Genomic DNA, 16,539 nt, shown 5'->3' with positions numbered 1-16,539 from the left:
ATAGGTACCAAATCATCTGGGAATGTTAGCTACAAGAGACCAAATATTCGATCCAGGTGATGATGTACTTCAAATGGGCTTCAATCCTTGAAATTGAAAGCTAAGAACCCAACCATAACAACATCTTGGAGCTTAAGAAATATTTCCATTTTTATTTGCTATCATATAATTATACTCCATACCGATTTGTAATGATGTGCATATAGCATGGAATACTTCTGTATGGACTATTCATAATTGAAAATAGTAATTAGTTGTGTGTTTTGATAAAGTATACACCATGGATGATTGTCTTCAGTCATGGATTACTATGTTTTTGTTAGAATGAGATTTGAATCCACAGAAAATAATTCACTATTGAACTTTTGCTTAAAAAAAAAAAAAATTAAATACCCAATTTTATATACTAGCCTGGATAGTTAATGTATATTTTATAAATTTAAACATTTTTAGGGCAAGTTGCCTACATAAATAACTGTTCAGCTCTGGAAGTAAGAGTGATGTATTTTCAAGCAAATGAACTGAAACTATATAATTACGTTGCTCGTTCTAGTGAAGTTTGAACTCATGAAAATGTCTTTTAGAGTCTGCCACCTTAATATCTGTGCTTTTTATGTATTATACACTAAAGTTTAGCTGAAACCCATAAAGTTGCCACTAGAGAACAATCTTCCTTACTCTATAATTTACTTACTGTTAAATTTAGAATAAATATTTATGCAAAATATATTTCAGAATTGTAAGTGTGTTTATTATTGAACCAAGGGAGGCAACTCCATAGATACTGTATTCACTGGGGAGTGATATTCCCTTGTATCTCTATCTGCTAATATGTGTTTCAGTGTTAACTTCAGGAAATACATTCTGGGTTAGTGTAAGATATTATTGCTTGTCCTAACATTATTTAACCTAGAAAAGAAAAGTCTTAACAGAAAAAGAAATAAGAAGGAAAGAAAAGTTTATGTTGTGGAAAATAAAACTGTTTCTGGCAGCTGTTCAAGCAAAATGTTAAAAAAAATATTTTTAGAAACTAGTTCTTACTTTTAGTTGAATAGTAGTTACTATTATTATTATTATTATCACCTGGCTTTTGATAATTGTATTCTAAAAGTGATTTATTTTTCTTTATTATTTGATATGTTGTGTTTTTGCTTTGTGGAATAGATAGTTCTTGATATCGTGCAAAATAAGGAAAGGTCATAGAATTATTTTAGTGGGCTGGATACCCTCATTTGAAAATAGTCTATTTTTACTTGATACTTCATACATAATCAGTGGTTTCCATATGTTGTTCATCATCTCTAGTTTTTTTTTAAATATTTTTTCTTTCCCTGTTTTAATTTTTTAATCTATTGTGTCTATTTAGTTATTCTTTTATGGTTTACTCATCTTAAAATATTTCCGAGATGAATTATAAATTAACTAGCAAAATATTTTCTTTTCAATTGTTTGTTTTTACCTGAGAAGTATTTTTTTTACTGGAAGAATAGTTGTTCAGAATTTGTTATCAGTTAACATATTAATGGCTCATTTAATTAATTGTAAATATGTTTTAATTCAAGTAGAAATATATATTTAGAAAAAATAAAATTTGAATAAAAATAATGCTAAGTGTAAATATTAGTGGGGGAGGGGGTAAAAAAATGAAACAAAATTAGAAAAAACAAAAAAAAATTGACATTTTGGTGAATGTAATATTAATGTCTTCATACTTCATCACATCACTTACAGATGTATTGACATACACACATAGATATGAATGTGTAAACACATAGGTATTAATGTACATGAACATATACAAAAGTTCATACACACATTTGCTACAACAGATTTGCATGTGGGTCTCTGGAGATTGACCTATCCTTCTCTCTGCTTGGTGCTACTTTCTTGATATTGTTTTGCAGACTGGAAAAAGTAAACAATTGTGCATTGCTCACCACCACCAAATAAGGTGTTCTAAAATCTTAATGTAATCATTTTTATGTTTTTACTTAGCATCAGCACTTTATCTTATACAAATTATTCTTTACTGTGAAACATTCTTTTAAAACTCTTGATTTATATACTTAAAGAAAGAAGTAAAATATAGGCTAAAGCTGTGTTCTGTAACAGTTTTGATAATATACTGGATATCCTACAATGTCTTATCAATACTGCAGACTTTTTCTTAACATTTTGTGATATGTGAATTCTATTAGTTTTAGTAACATTGGATTTATGTAATTATAGATCCTTTTGTGTACTTTTATAATTGATCATAAATGTTCATTTTTTCCATTTTCACCAATGATCTTTCGTAGCAGTTCACTAAGCTTGACTCTGCAGAGTATATCTTAATATGTCTGAAAGAGAACTGTAGTTTTGTTATACTTCTTGGAGTTGAAAAATGTTCTCTTATGTAAATGTTTATTGTGATTAGTTTTTCCTTCTAATAAATCAGATGGATCTAGAGAAATTGGTGTTATTTTTTGTCTCTGTAATGTTAAGTAGATGAAAGATAAATTTCCTAGATTAACGCTCTGAAAGTAGTTTTGTAGTATATCTATTTTTTTGTTTTTTTTATAGATGAATGATTGAATTTTTTAGTTGTTTTGTTTGAAACAACAAAATACTTGCATGAGATATTAATTTTTTTAAACATGAATTGCTATATATTTTAACCCTATCCAATTACTCTGTCAAATATAATGCTTATTTATTCACATTGTTTTGAATTAATCATGTGTTATCTTGTAGCCTTGAGATTTTGATGATGTGATTGTTTAATTTTTGAATTAATATAAAACAGGTAGAATATTTTGGCTAGATATGGCTGGTTTAAATGCTAACAGATTAATGTTCTATATCTTCTGCCAATATTTTAATTGGTCTTCTGAATGCCTCAGGTTGCAAAATGACTGGCTGTTGTGCTTTGCTTTGGAGTATTATGAAATTCTTCATAATGTAATCTATTTTATAGTTTAGCCATATGAATAATGGCATAATAGTTGTACATGGACTATATAAGTATATATTTACTTCCTCTGTTGACACTTGCATATCACATTTCTTTCCACTGTCATGGATTGCTGCATTTTGACATAAATAAACATTAATCAAGAATCTATCTTAGTTGTTTGAAAACTGTTAGATAAAAACCTCTTATCTCACTCTGTATCTTATTTTCATTTTGGTTTATATATCTTTACATCCAACTATCTTCTACTCTTCCTTAACTCTTGCTGTCAAGTTATCTAATACTCTTGATGACTTGATTTCAGTTTGGAAAATAATATCTTGATTTATCTATCATTTCAAAAGAAGAAAGCAATAAATAATTGATAAATAGAATACTTTTTAAGCAATCTAAAGCTCTCATCATTTCAACTTCACACTCTCAAAATGGCCAGTATCATCATTAAGTTTTTTATAGGATAGTAAATAGAAATGCTAGTGCTGGGATAAATACCTTATAGTACTTACTTTCTTCCCTCTACATTCTGAGTTGAAATCCTCTAAGGGCAAAACAGCTATTAATTACTAAACAATAGGCTATTAAAGTGAATTAATGTTCTATCTCTGAAAATAAAACCTTGTGCCTAGAAAATCACCATATTCTTATCTTCATACCTAGTTATTCCCCTCAGTCTAATAATGATTTGAAAGACTATGGAAGCTACCCTACATATTCCATTTAAGTGCATACCTCCTCCCACATATAAGATAACTATTTTTATTCCTTTGATATCAAATTTAAAGTGTTCTAACAAATTTATTGTTTCTATTATGGTATTGTTATATGTCAGACAAAACTGAGTTCAAATACTTGTATCTTACCTTTGGGTTTATCAGCATCAATCATTGATAGCAAAGAATATAAGAATTGGTCTTTCTAATAATAAAACATTTCTGAAAAACAGTTAAGGCTAAACTTTGCTTTCTGTTTCTCATGGTATTTACTGGGCTAATTGATAAACTATGGCCTATATATATTAAAAAGCAAAGATCTTGTGACTAAGTAGAAAAAAGTTGTGTCTAATTCATTACGCATTTTTTTTTTAATTTAAAAAATTCCATTATGCATAATAACTGGATACCTCTGTCTCCTGTTTCTATGTATTGCTCACCACCCAATCCACTAAATACCAATAACTCTCCTGTGGTTAAGAAGTTTGCTTTGCAATCAAGTGGCCCGAAGCTTTGTGAGTAAAATTAGCTTCACAGAAAGTGTGTGCATTTGAATAAAGTACAATCAAATGTATTGTACTTGCTATTCAAAAGTCTGGCCTTGTCATATATTGTATCACACTGATTCAGCTTGAGAATTATGTTAAAGATATACGTATCTGTGGAATACCCAGCCATTTACATGTTAATTTGAGTAGCTGGTTCAGTTAATTGAACAACTGAATTCTCATCATCTTAAAACAGAGAATCCATCAATTTGTACAGTATGGTTTTGAGTGAAGCAGGAACTAAGCTTACCTGGCAAAGCAGCAATTGTTTTGTTCCTCATTATTTTATGACTTTCCTTTCAGTTAACTGGTTTGCTCTACTGAATAATTTTATGTAGCAATTGGATAGTAGCTTATAATAAATTTCTGATTAACTAATCTCCTGGTTAAACTAACATACTAGGACCTATGATCATTTATTTCTTGATAGGAAGCCACAACATACAAAGTTTAGCATTGAGTTCCAAAATCTATGAGACCCCTGAGCAATTGTGCAGTGTACCCATGTCTTTAAATGTCCCTGAGCTAACCTGTCAAGTGGTTTATATTGTGATTTAACGATTTTGTTTTTAGTTCTGAAAGCAAAATTTGAAACCATTAAATTTTAAAATAAAAATTTGTAGAATATATTTTAAATAAAAAAAAGAGTATTGTTTACATCATTTGGGGTTTTTGGGATATGATTAATAGCTTTGTCTTTATATGATTATTCAAAGGGTCATAATTCATCACTACTGGATAATGAAAATCTTATGAATTATATAGTCGCCACAGTTTACTGCAATGAACTGGCCTCACCTATGTTAGCCAATGAGTGAGTGTCTGCATGGTGTGTCATCCTGATAAAAATAGTAGCCACCACCAATTTCACCATCTAAAATAAGGAAGGTACACATTAGCTAATATGGATAATGCTGTGTTTGATGTACTCTGTCTGAAAATGAAATGAGATGGTTATGGCTGGAATATTCTTTGATTATAAGTCTGAATTAGGGCTGTCATGGGGTTATATAACAACATAATTTCTGAGTAAATAGAGCTTGATGAATTATTGTGAAATGTCTAGGAGAAGGATACAATAGTGCTTTAATGATAGAGCAGCACTTAATTGGGACTCTTGAATATTTGATGTGAAGCCATGTTTTTTGATAATAGAAAATATATGTAAATGTGGATGAAGAATGAATGATTTTACTTGTATGATGGTTACTATTTTTTCACTGATGGCAAAACAAAGAGACATGGACTCTCTCTCTCTCTCTCTCACACACACACACACACACACACACTGAGGACGAGCCTCATTCAGTTTCTGTTTGCCAAATCTACTCATAAGGCTTTAGTAGAAGACACTTACCCAAGATGCAATGCAGTGTGATTGAACCTGAAAGCATGTGGTCGTAAAGCAGATGAACTTCTAAACTGCAAGTGATGCTTTGCACCTATTGCCATGCCTAGATTTATGTTTACACCCACACATTCATGCGCACACACATATGCACACACGTATGTATGCATCTAAGCACTTTATACATTACTGTTATTATTATTATTATTATTCAGATAATAATGATGATGTATGTTTACCTACACACGCACACATTTCCAGTCTACCCTGCATGGCTGCAGTCCAGTGACTGAAACCAGTAAGAGAAATAAATGAATAAAAGAAATGCCAGGTGGAAAATATCCAGGGTATGAGTAATAATCTGCAATAGAAACATTTATAAAAATATAACTGAAAGAAAAATAAGGAAAAAAAAAATGGTGTAATGACTGTTGCCATAGTTACATAGGAATTTAATTTAACAACAGATTTATTTATTCAGGATTTGTTGATGTTATTTTAAGAATTGATCCATGTGAGATCTATTTCAATTGAAAGTTCCTTTCAAAGTTTGTAGCTATCGATTACCAATTTGAAGATAAAAATTCTTATGTCAAATAGGTAAAAAAGGAAATTATCTGAACATATTGACTGCTTTAAAAAAATCTGGGGTCTAGTGTAAATATTGTAAAACCTGAATCTTTTTATAAATCTCCATATATCCTTACTGACAATATACCTTCACCTTTTGGCTGGTCTCTCCTGTTTATGTAAACAAAATGTCTTTATTTTGTTTTTAATATTTTTCTTTGTTATTTCCATTTACTTTTTAAAAAACTGTTCTGCTGTGCACTCCAATGCTATAATTAAATGCTTGAGAGAAAACACTTGATACCATAAAATGGACACATAGAAAGTTGTGTATTTTTCTGTTTCTAAATTTCCTTTACAAACACACAGTCTAAAAGAAGGAAAAAGAAAAAAAGGTAAACACTGAATTCTTAACTTTCACAAGATATATTATTTCCTGTTTGTTACGAAAACGAGGGAAATTGCTTTAATTACTTGACAGGCAGCTGGTAAGGTATAATTTAATATAGACATATCAATCTTGTGGTGGTGGTGGTGGTGATAGTTGGTTGTGGTGGCTTTATCCAGAAATTGTAATTCTATTATAGTGAAGAATATAAAAAATAATATGGATTAAATAGTCCTGAAAAATGCCAAGAATAGTGGGGGAGGGAGAACCAAATAAAGAATAATTCCAAAAAAAATTTTTAAAAAGCAAGGAAAATAGGCTTGCTATAGATAAATAGCTTCTGTACCATATATGGAACTCCAGGTCCATATGGTCTATACTACTGTTGCCACTGCTACTGACCTACCAGGGGCAAGGCATAACTTTGAAGGATAAAGATGAGCAGTCATGTGACTGTAAGGAATGCCAGTTGTAGAATTCACTTATTCTTATATGATTCATCTACTTGTTGTTTGGAAGCTGTTTATAGTTGCCAAATCAGATAGGTTGAGTTTGAAGTGTTTCTGCATCAGCAGCTAGGCCAGTGCATCTTTTTTTGAGTGTTTTTAATACTTTCTCACCTCCTTGATAACTTGGTGCCGACTTGGTAAGTAAATATATGAATTTCTTTAGATTTTGTATAATGTCGTAATGATTATTAAGAATAAAATATGTGAACTGTTAAATGTCATGTAACAACAGCACAAACTTCTAAAAGTTTTAACACACACACATTCACACACCTGAAAATATCTCACAAGGTGTGATTCCTGAGTAACTTTCTTCTAACTTAAATCAAAATGATTATGAATTATTCGGCTACATCAATAGGCATATTTACCAATTTTTAAATGGAAATTTGTTGGATTTCTGAGAATTATTAGATAGAATTTTTTTCTGAAAGAAATATTAATGTTTGGTTTTATAATAGATTTTAGTTTAATGTATATCATTGTGTAATAGTGTTTATGTAGTATTTGCAAGCTGATTTAAAAAAAAATTAAATGAAATGTGAATTGAAAGTTTATTTTAATGATGAAGCTATTGATTTATGAAATGGATATATTTGTAGTTTTTTCCTTTCCCAGTCTTAGTAAAATCAAATTTTATACTCAAGCAAAATGTTTATTTGTACTGTCATTATTCTAATCAATTCGTATTTTCTTTCCCTCCTCCATCACGCCTTTCTCTCTCTATGTGTGTGTGTGATGTACATATATATATATATATATGCACACGTGCATACAAGTTGATGTACTGTGATAGAAGTGACCTTTTGAATAGGACCCTTCTTAATTTTTAGGAAATATATACTAAGTTTCCTCACTTTTTTCCTCTTAATTTTAGTTTGTTTTAATGCAGAAAATGTTTTCATAATTAGTTATATTCTAATTGTTACAAGTAATATTAGATAATGTTATTAATTTTAGTTCTTTGATGGTAACCCCCCCCCAACCCTTCAATGTTAATTTATTTTGATTTGTTTGTGTGTTCTGACATAGATTTCTCTGATTTATAAATATTTTATATAAAAGTTTGCTTCAAGAACATGTATGTGTGTATATATGTGTGTGTGTATGCACACATGCATGTATGTGTATGTACACACATGGATATGAGTGTACAGGAAATTAACATTGCCTGTGATTTAATTATATTCTTTGTAAAAACTGTTTTCACATTTTTATACTTATCTGTCACTGTCATTATTAAAATTGTTTATCTAAGATTAACTTCAGAATTTAACATACGTTTCAAACACATTGTTCCCTGTGTGTGTGTGTGTTTTCATAGTTTCACTATGCATTCTCATTCTTACTTACATCATCTCCTACTGTAACCAGTAGAATATAGCATCAGCTGTGTCAAAAGTGATGTTTATTCATATAAAAGAGGGAAGGTGTGCTTTACTGACTTTGAAACATTTCTACTGGATTCTGCCCTACCTTACAGAGGTAAAATAGTTGAATGGATATGATACTAAGTTACTGGTGCTTAATGAGTTTTATAACTCTCTGCTACAGGTGTTTAATCTTGTCTGTAGTAACAAACATAAACAAATGCCTGACCCTTATTTTTACCTTACTAAAAAAAATTTACTGATACACTTTGGAAAATTATTTGAAATAAGAGTGACACCCAATGAAAATTTGGTATCTCAGGTGCTTATCACTTGGTTGTGTTGTTAGCACCTGGTCTGCCTTACCTCAGTTGACATAATCAAAGACATTTCTACAGTGACCATCCCATCCTTTTTTTTGAGTATTGTGTAACTAGGACTACATTATTATATCTGAAGATAACATTTATCTTATGATCCTTCCGAGAATTCTGGAAACAATTTATATGTGCATGTGTGGATATGTGTATACATGTGTGTTTGTATGCATGTATATGTGTGTATATCTATATATATATTTATCATCATCATCGTTTAACGTCCGTTTTCCGCGCTAGCACGGGTTGGACGGTTTCGACCGGGGTCTGGGGTGCCAGGGGCTGCCCCAGGCTCCAGTCTGGTCTGGCAGTGTTTCTACAGCTGGATGCCCTTCCTAACGCCAACCACTCCGCGAGTGTAGTGGGTGCTTTTTACGTGCATGTATATATTTGTGTGTGTGGTGTGTGTGTGTGTGTGCGCGCGCGCGCACACATGTGTATATATATATATATATATATATATGAGAGAGAGAGAGAGAGAGAAGGCCAGCCGTAGCTGAATGGTTAATAAGTTCTGTTCACGTTCATGATGTTCTGGATTCAACTTTGAATGCATGGCACATTGGGCAAACGTCTCTTGTCTCAATACCTGTGAATAAAAGTAGACAGAACTGGTAGAAGCCTGTTGAATAGACTGCATCTGTAATTCAAAGGGCCTGGCCTTGTCACACACAAGCTATCAGACTGCCTGAGGATCTTATTGAAAGTATGAATGTCTGTGGAATATTTGGTTACTTTATAATTTGGAGAAGACAATTTTGTTGATCAATTACCATAAAAACTGATTGAGGAGCTGTTTGCTTTTCTCAAACTTAGAAAGATATACAACTCTGTTTTCTTATGCATGGGTTTACTGGTTCTTTAGATTTATACTTTTTGTTTGCTTAAATTAGTACAGAAAATGTTTCTATATCTGATTGACTTTGGATATGATCAACCATCAAATGAAAACAATAAGTAATTTTAGACAGGCTACTTGGGCACAGCCCAGCATTTTAACCATTCTACCACTGTGATGTTATCACAATTCTTTCTTTCTTTCTCTATATGAATGTATAATATACACATTTCACTGCCAGACATAACAACTTATGCAACATACAGCTTGTCAGTTTTATGCTGAAAGAATTCCTTTGTAAGTTCTCTAAACATGAAAATTCTCTAAAGTTATTTTAGCTCTATTAAACACTAACCTCTGCGTTATTGGGGTTTCTACTTTTAGTATTTTCTGATTTACTGAGATAACAGCATATATCTGCAGCAAGCTATGATTTTGACAGATGGTTCAACTACACTGTTCACTGTTTATTTTGAACATTGGAAATAAAATTGCAAAGATAGTTAGCTGAAAAAAAAAAGACTTTATAACCTATGCACAGTCTTGAGTGAATATATGGTATTCAGTTATATTCTAAGTTCAAAATTAGTTATTAGTCTGGGTTAGTATTGCTTTTTATCCCCCCGAGATCAATACAATAAATATCAGTCATGTTTAGGGCTTGAGTAAAACGACAAATTGTTTTCCAACCACTAGAAGTGTGTAGGCTCATAACAATGTAAAAAATCAATGTTATATACAATATATTTTTGTTTAGTTTGAAATTTAAATTGGTAAACCATACTAAACACAGACACCTGATTAAAGATATTTTAAAAACAGAAATTCTAATTTTTACTTAATTCAAAATTGAATTTGAAAAAATTTTAAAAAACCTTAAATTTTCTGTTATTTTAGTTTTTAGCATTTTTCTTTAAAGTCAATTTTTGAATGTTTGATTCAAATTTACAATTTAATTTCAAATTTATAAATGTTTTTAATCTGATATCCCTTCCTTGAATTTGGTTTCTGAAAATATCTTAATTTTATCAAGTTTGAATTGAAACAAAAAAGAACTGAGGGGGCAATAGTTTGAATCAAAATGTTTAACATTCCATGCCATCCACTAAACAGTATGTTAAGTCTTCTCAAAGATAAACATTTCTCTGAATAATGAAAACAATATACACTGTTTTCTGTTGGTGAGTCACACACATCCCATGGTTTTGACAGACAATTGGTTGGTGTGAACATTTTGTTTCCACCAAATCATTAAAATAATGGTGACACCAGATCTAATAATATCTTGATAAATAACCAGTCTGGAAATGTGAACCAACATGACCTAAGTTGTGGGCATTGAGATGCTAACATTGTTTCAAGATGAGTGAATGAATCTCATAACCCATTAGGTTGTGAGGACACTGCTTGTGGTTATTGTGTTCTGTATTTAGGGCAAGTTGAGCTTCATCATCTTTGTCAAGGAATAAAGGTAGGGTGATCATTTCAAAGGATTCAACCAACAACTAGATTTATGCTACATGTGATAACAATTGTAGAGCAACAGTGTGGAAGCCCACTTACACATTGTGTATATGTGTCTATCTTTATATACATCATCATCATTGTTAACATTCATTTTCCATGCTGCTATGAGTTGAATGGTTTAACTGAGGACTGGAAAGCCAGCAGCTGCACCAGGCTCCAATCTGATCTGGCAATGTTTCTACAGCTGGGTGCCCTTCCTAATGCCAACCACCCCGAGAGTGAAGTGGGTACTTCTTATATACCACTGGCACAAAAGCCAGTTGGGCAGCCTTAGCATCAATCACGTTTGGATGGTGCTTTTGACGTGACACTGGCACAGGAGCTAGTCAAGGGGCACTGGCATTGCCCATGTTCAGATGGTGCATTTTACATGCCACTGGCATGAGAGCCAGTCAGGGGTACTGAAATCCATTAATTAAGCAATGCATTTCAGTTTCTAACATTGAGCAGTAGCTTCCTCATAGTACATAGTCACAGCTACGTGTAACAAGAAAAAAAAAATCTTGCTAGAAACAGTGTTAGTAATTTGACTATTTGGGCAACTGTAATTTTTTTATTATGACTCTTTCCTTTAAATACCTGCTCTTACAATTTTGGCAGATGATAATGTAGACAAATAACTTTGCATTTTCTATTTATAATAAGATAATCAAAATTATTTGATTTTTGAGGGTAATATTATTGACTATGTTAACTTCTTTTAATATCTTCAAATACAGTAGAGTGGCAGTAATAATTAAGTGTCAGACTAAATACCTTTGAATATTTACTTTTGATCTGTTATGTCAGTGTTTCCCAAATGGTACATCATAGCACACTGATGTACAGGGAGATGTAGCTAGGTGCCCTAGAAGAATAGAGTATTTTAAATATGTGTAAAGTACAATCAGAAATTCTAAATACAAGTTCATATGTTTGTGTGTGAGAAAGTACTACTGCAAGTGTGGAACAGATAGTCGTTAAATTGGAAACAAACACTCTCACTTGTACGAGATTGATGCTCATTTACAACCTTTGTGTGAGGTCTAGGCAAGGATTCACATGCATATACACAACAGGCTTCTTTCAGTATCAGTCTACCAAATCCACTCACAAGGTTTTGGTTGGCCTGGAGCTTGTGGTAAAAGGCACTTGTGTAAGGTGCTGCTCAAAGGGACTGAAGCCAAGACCACATGATTGGGAAGCAAGTTACTTAACCACATAGCCTACTTTGAATTTCATAGATAATTAAAGTAAGCTTGTTTTATTCATCACATTGATGAATATTTTGAATTTATTGTTGTTAATGATGTCAGATAAAATATATTATTTACCATCTTGTGGATTCAATGGTTTATCTAAATGTCTAATTTGGTGATAGTTAGTAATGTTTATAAGTAACTGTAATCAACACCTTATCTATTTATTCTACTGTAGAGAACCTTGTAGTCAAATCAGGAAGTGATTTCAATTATTGTTGTCCCCTCCCTACCGAACAACCATTTAAACAGTACTTCCCTGCTATCCAGCTCCTTTTTATTATTTCCTTTCCTTCTTCATCATCCTGCTCCCTTACCCCATTCCAACTGTCCTCTTTCTTTTGGTGCCTTCTTTAGCATTGAAGTTTAAAGGAACAAGATTCAGTCTACAAGATTGTATTAAATTGAAACCAAATGTTTGGATACTGGAAGGAAGTAAACTGTATTTAGACAATGTGTGTGTGTGTGTGTGTGTGTGTGTGTGTGTGTGTGTGTGGAAGCTGTTTCTTTTTCTACTATTTTTCAATGGAGTGTTTTCAAAGAAACCTTGCAATTAAACAAATATATTTGTTGCCAGTTTTTGTTTTATTTACAAACTAATTATATATAGAAGATAAAAAAACATGATTGGCACAGTTTTGCATTACTGTTCTTTCATAGCTAACAGTCTTCACTTTCTGAAACTGCAAAATACTAGAGCCTCAGCTAACAAAAGTAGTTGATCACTGCTAAGTGGTGTATATATGTGTAACATTACATCATTCATCATAATCATAATCATCATAGTTTGATTGTCAATAATGCCTAATAAAATGTTTAAAAATTAAAAAACAAAACAAAACATTTCTTATAATGATTTGTTTTATTGTGACTGTTTTCAGTATTCTTTTCTATGTGATATCTTTATATTAAATGGACAATTTATTATCAACTCATGCTTTTTTTTTCTAGTAAATTTTCAAGGTATTACTTTAGATAGTGGCAGCAGTTCAGATTCTGGTAACTAGAGTACATAGACTGGTTTCAATTTTCTCATTAATGCTTTAAAAGATTATCACTTTGTATTTTACTTCTTTTACAGCTAAAAGACTTTAGGTTTACAATGCATAGCAATAAAACATTTCAGGCTTACACCATTTAGGTTATCAGTCCATATGTTATTGTTTCATGACCTTAAACTAATGATCACTTAATATATATGAATGTGTGTGTGCCCATATACACATACATACTACTCTTTTTTTTTATTAAACCCTGAAGGATGAAAAGCGAGCTGAACCTGTTAGAATTTGATTAATAATACTTGATCATTACACACACTCACATCTCAGCAGTTACTCATAACCATGTATAACTTGATGGTGAAAAAGTATATCTTCTTCATCAGCAGTGCTTTGCACTTTTATGTTGACCATAGGTGCTGGTATTATTATATTTGTAAATACTGCAGAATATTTATTGACAGAGTTGCTGTAGAGAATCTTGCTCTAGCTTTCACTTTCTTTTATTCTTGTTATTGTGTTTAATGTCTCCCTTAAGGGAATTCTGATCAGGTCATCTGCTTCATTGAAATGTTGTTTGGTGATAGATATTCTTATGATGAAGTTTTGAGCACTTTCTTTGATGGCTTTCACATTTCAGCTCCTTGTAGAGAATAGCCTTTTGGAAACTAGTATCCTCTATATGGATCATGTATTCCACCCACTGCAACTGCAATTCCAGCAAAATAGACTCACACAAGGCATATTTGCACAAGATCTGATTGGAGATATGTCCTTGTCATGAAATAATCATTAAAGATAGTAAATGGTGTAAGTGGCAGCCCATTAGCCTTTTGATGTGTCAGTGATACAGTGTTAGGTCTCAGAAGAATATGACTAACTGGATAGTATTACTGTTCAGTGCATTTGTTAACAGTTTTGCTGTTTCCACAATCACTCATAGAGCTTCCTGAAAGTGAAAGGGTGCAGTGAGCCACTTCTGCATCTAGATTTTTCTGTCCTCTTCGGGAAGCAATAACAGATTTGTATTCCTAGCTCTTGGCCTTCAGTTGCCAAGGGTGTTCTTTCCAGAGTCATGTTATTTGTGCAAACAATCTCTTTTTGAGGCAAAGTTTGTGGCTTTTATTATTATTCATATTACTGGCAGTGGTATTTATGGTGGTGGTCCTGGTAGAGGGGTTGTTGATGTTGTTGTTGGTGGTTTCGCTGCTGGAGATGTCATCTGTTGAAGATACCAAAATACTGCCAACACCTTCTTCGATGTAAGCGAAACAGGTGTTACTGGTGATGGCAATGGTGAGGCTTGGCAGGCCATCACTGTCACAGACAGCTGGAGTGAGAAAATTACCTGCTTTTCTCCTCTTTGTTGTTTCAGTAAAGGTGGGGTGCTAACTTTGTTGCTCCACCTTTCCGGTATTTCTTACTTTTTCTTGACTCCTTTCCTGGTTTATTAAACAAATAAGTGAAGGAAGCTATATTAAAATGAATTTTATTTTTAAATCAGTATTTATGAAACTTGAAAAGCACAGACTTAGCCTGAATGAGGGTAAGAAGAATTAGCCAACCAGTGCATTGTGCTATCAGTCAGTTTTACTATAAAACAATGTATGATGGAAAAAAACCCTTTTATATTGACAAAACTGACAAGAAGTGTAACAAGTCATGACACATGTTTTTAGCAATAATATAATAATTATTTCTTAAATAGGCACAATCTTGACCTCACTAGTCCAAAACTTTTGGGGAGAGGAAAAGTTGGGTATATAAACCCTGTTATTATATAACCCCCTATTATTTCACTGGTTAAGGCAGCGAGCTGGCAGAATCGTTAGCAAGCTGGGCGAAATGCTTAGCCGTATTTCATCTGCTGTTACGTTCTGAGCTCAAATTCCACCGAGGTCGACTTTGCCTTTCATCCTTTCGGGGTCGATTAAATAAGTACCAGTTACGCACTGGGGTCGATATAATCGACTTAATCCGTTTGTCTTTCCTTGCTTGTCCCCTCTGTGTTTAGCCCCTTGTGGGTAGTAAAGAAATAGGTATTTATTTTATCAGTCTTTGATGTATAACTGGCATACAGGAGGAACTTGAACTTAAAAGATAAAAGACTGCACTAAATATTGGTTTCAAATTTTGGTGCAAGTTTAGCAGTTTCGGGGAGGAGAGTTGGTTGATTGCATGGACCCTAGTGCTCAACTGGTACTTATTTTATCGACCCACCCCCAAGGGGATGAAAAAGTTGTCCTCAGTAAAATTTGGACTCAGAGCATGAAGATGGATGAGGTGCTGTTAAGTATTTTGCCGGGTGTGCTAATGATTCTGCCATCTCAATAATAATAATGCAGTACCAGATAGTGGCTCTCATGACTTCAGATTTTAACGGACTGGAAGTGTTAATTAGTACATTGTTTTATCTTGGTATAAAAGATGGGCGACAACAAATATTCTGCTCAATATCACAGATTTGCTTGTCAGTTGTTTGACCTTAACCAGTTGAACATGTCCCTTAGTGGCTGATGATATGTGCATCTCTGATCACAAGCAGAAGTAGTGGGGGAGCATCATAGCCATGTGTTGAGAGAAATTCTTTGGGGTTTAGATTATTCACTTCTGGAAACATGGGTGTTTCCTTCAACATCCTTAACAACCTTTATTCAGGGACCTTTTGAGCTGGATGGGCTACTTGACCTGAAGAAAATTCTAACAGGGCCCCACCTGCAAGGTCAAGCACTGTTTATCTTAATATGAGATCACCATATCATGCACATATGGGTGTGATGCATGTGCCTGGTGCACCCTTATCTGACAGATAGTCATGATGGGTATATTGGGTTTTATATATTTTACCCTAGTGTCACTTTGATGGCATGCGCTACTCTCTCACTCAATAATAATAATAATAATAATAATAATAATAATAATAATAATGATAATACCACAACCAGTAACAATTACAACATAAGTTCTAATTGGAATATTTCATGTAATATGGTTGAGTATAGTGGTTACTAAACTACCACTGCATAGATTTTTAGTTCATATTTGATGCAAGTATTCATTTAATTTTATCTGTTCATGATATTATGTCATGAATAAGTCTATTTTTCTCATCTTCTTAAGCAAATGAATCTAGAACAGTCTGTTTCATGAATCTGTTTT

General features: G+C 32.6%; 1 protein-coding gene across 9 annotated transcripts in view; it reads left to right on the top strand.

Annotated features, from left to right (window-relative positions):
• Nucleotides 1-16,539, top strand: part of LOC115212426 (sorbin and SH3 domain-containing protein 1) — a 504,251-nt gene that overhangs the window by 67,571 nt on the left and 420,141 nt on the right. For 4 of the 9 annotated variants that reach the window (XM_029781340.2, XM_029781341.2, XM_029781339.2 and 1 more), the window contains exon 1: nt 7,002-7,166. The exons of 1 other annotated variant lie outside the window; for it this stretch is intronic. The gene's annotated coding sequence lies outside the window, so the exon portion shown is untranslated. Of the gene's footprint in view, nt 1-7,001; nt 7,167-16,539 lie in introns of those variants that run through there. 4 more of the 9 variants (XM_029781342.2, XM_029781338.2, XM_036503385.1 and 1 more) reach the window with 3 other exon arrangements.

The sequence above is a fragment of the Octopus sinensis genome, linkage group LG5, assembly GCF_006345805.1.
Source record: "Octopus sinensis linkage group LG5, ASM634580v1, whole genome shotgun sequence".
Taxonomy (NCBI): Eukaryota; Metazoa; Mollusca; class Cephalopoda; order Octopoda; family Octopodidae; genus Octopus; species Octopus sinensis.
Note: the sequence above shows the minus strand (reverse complement) of the source record. Positions and strands in the feature narration are given on the sequence as shown.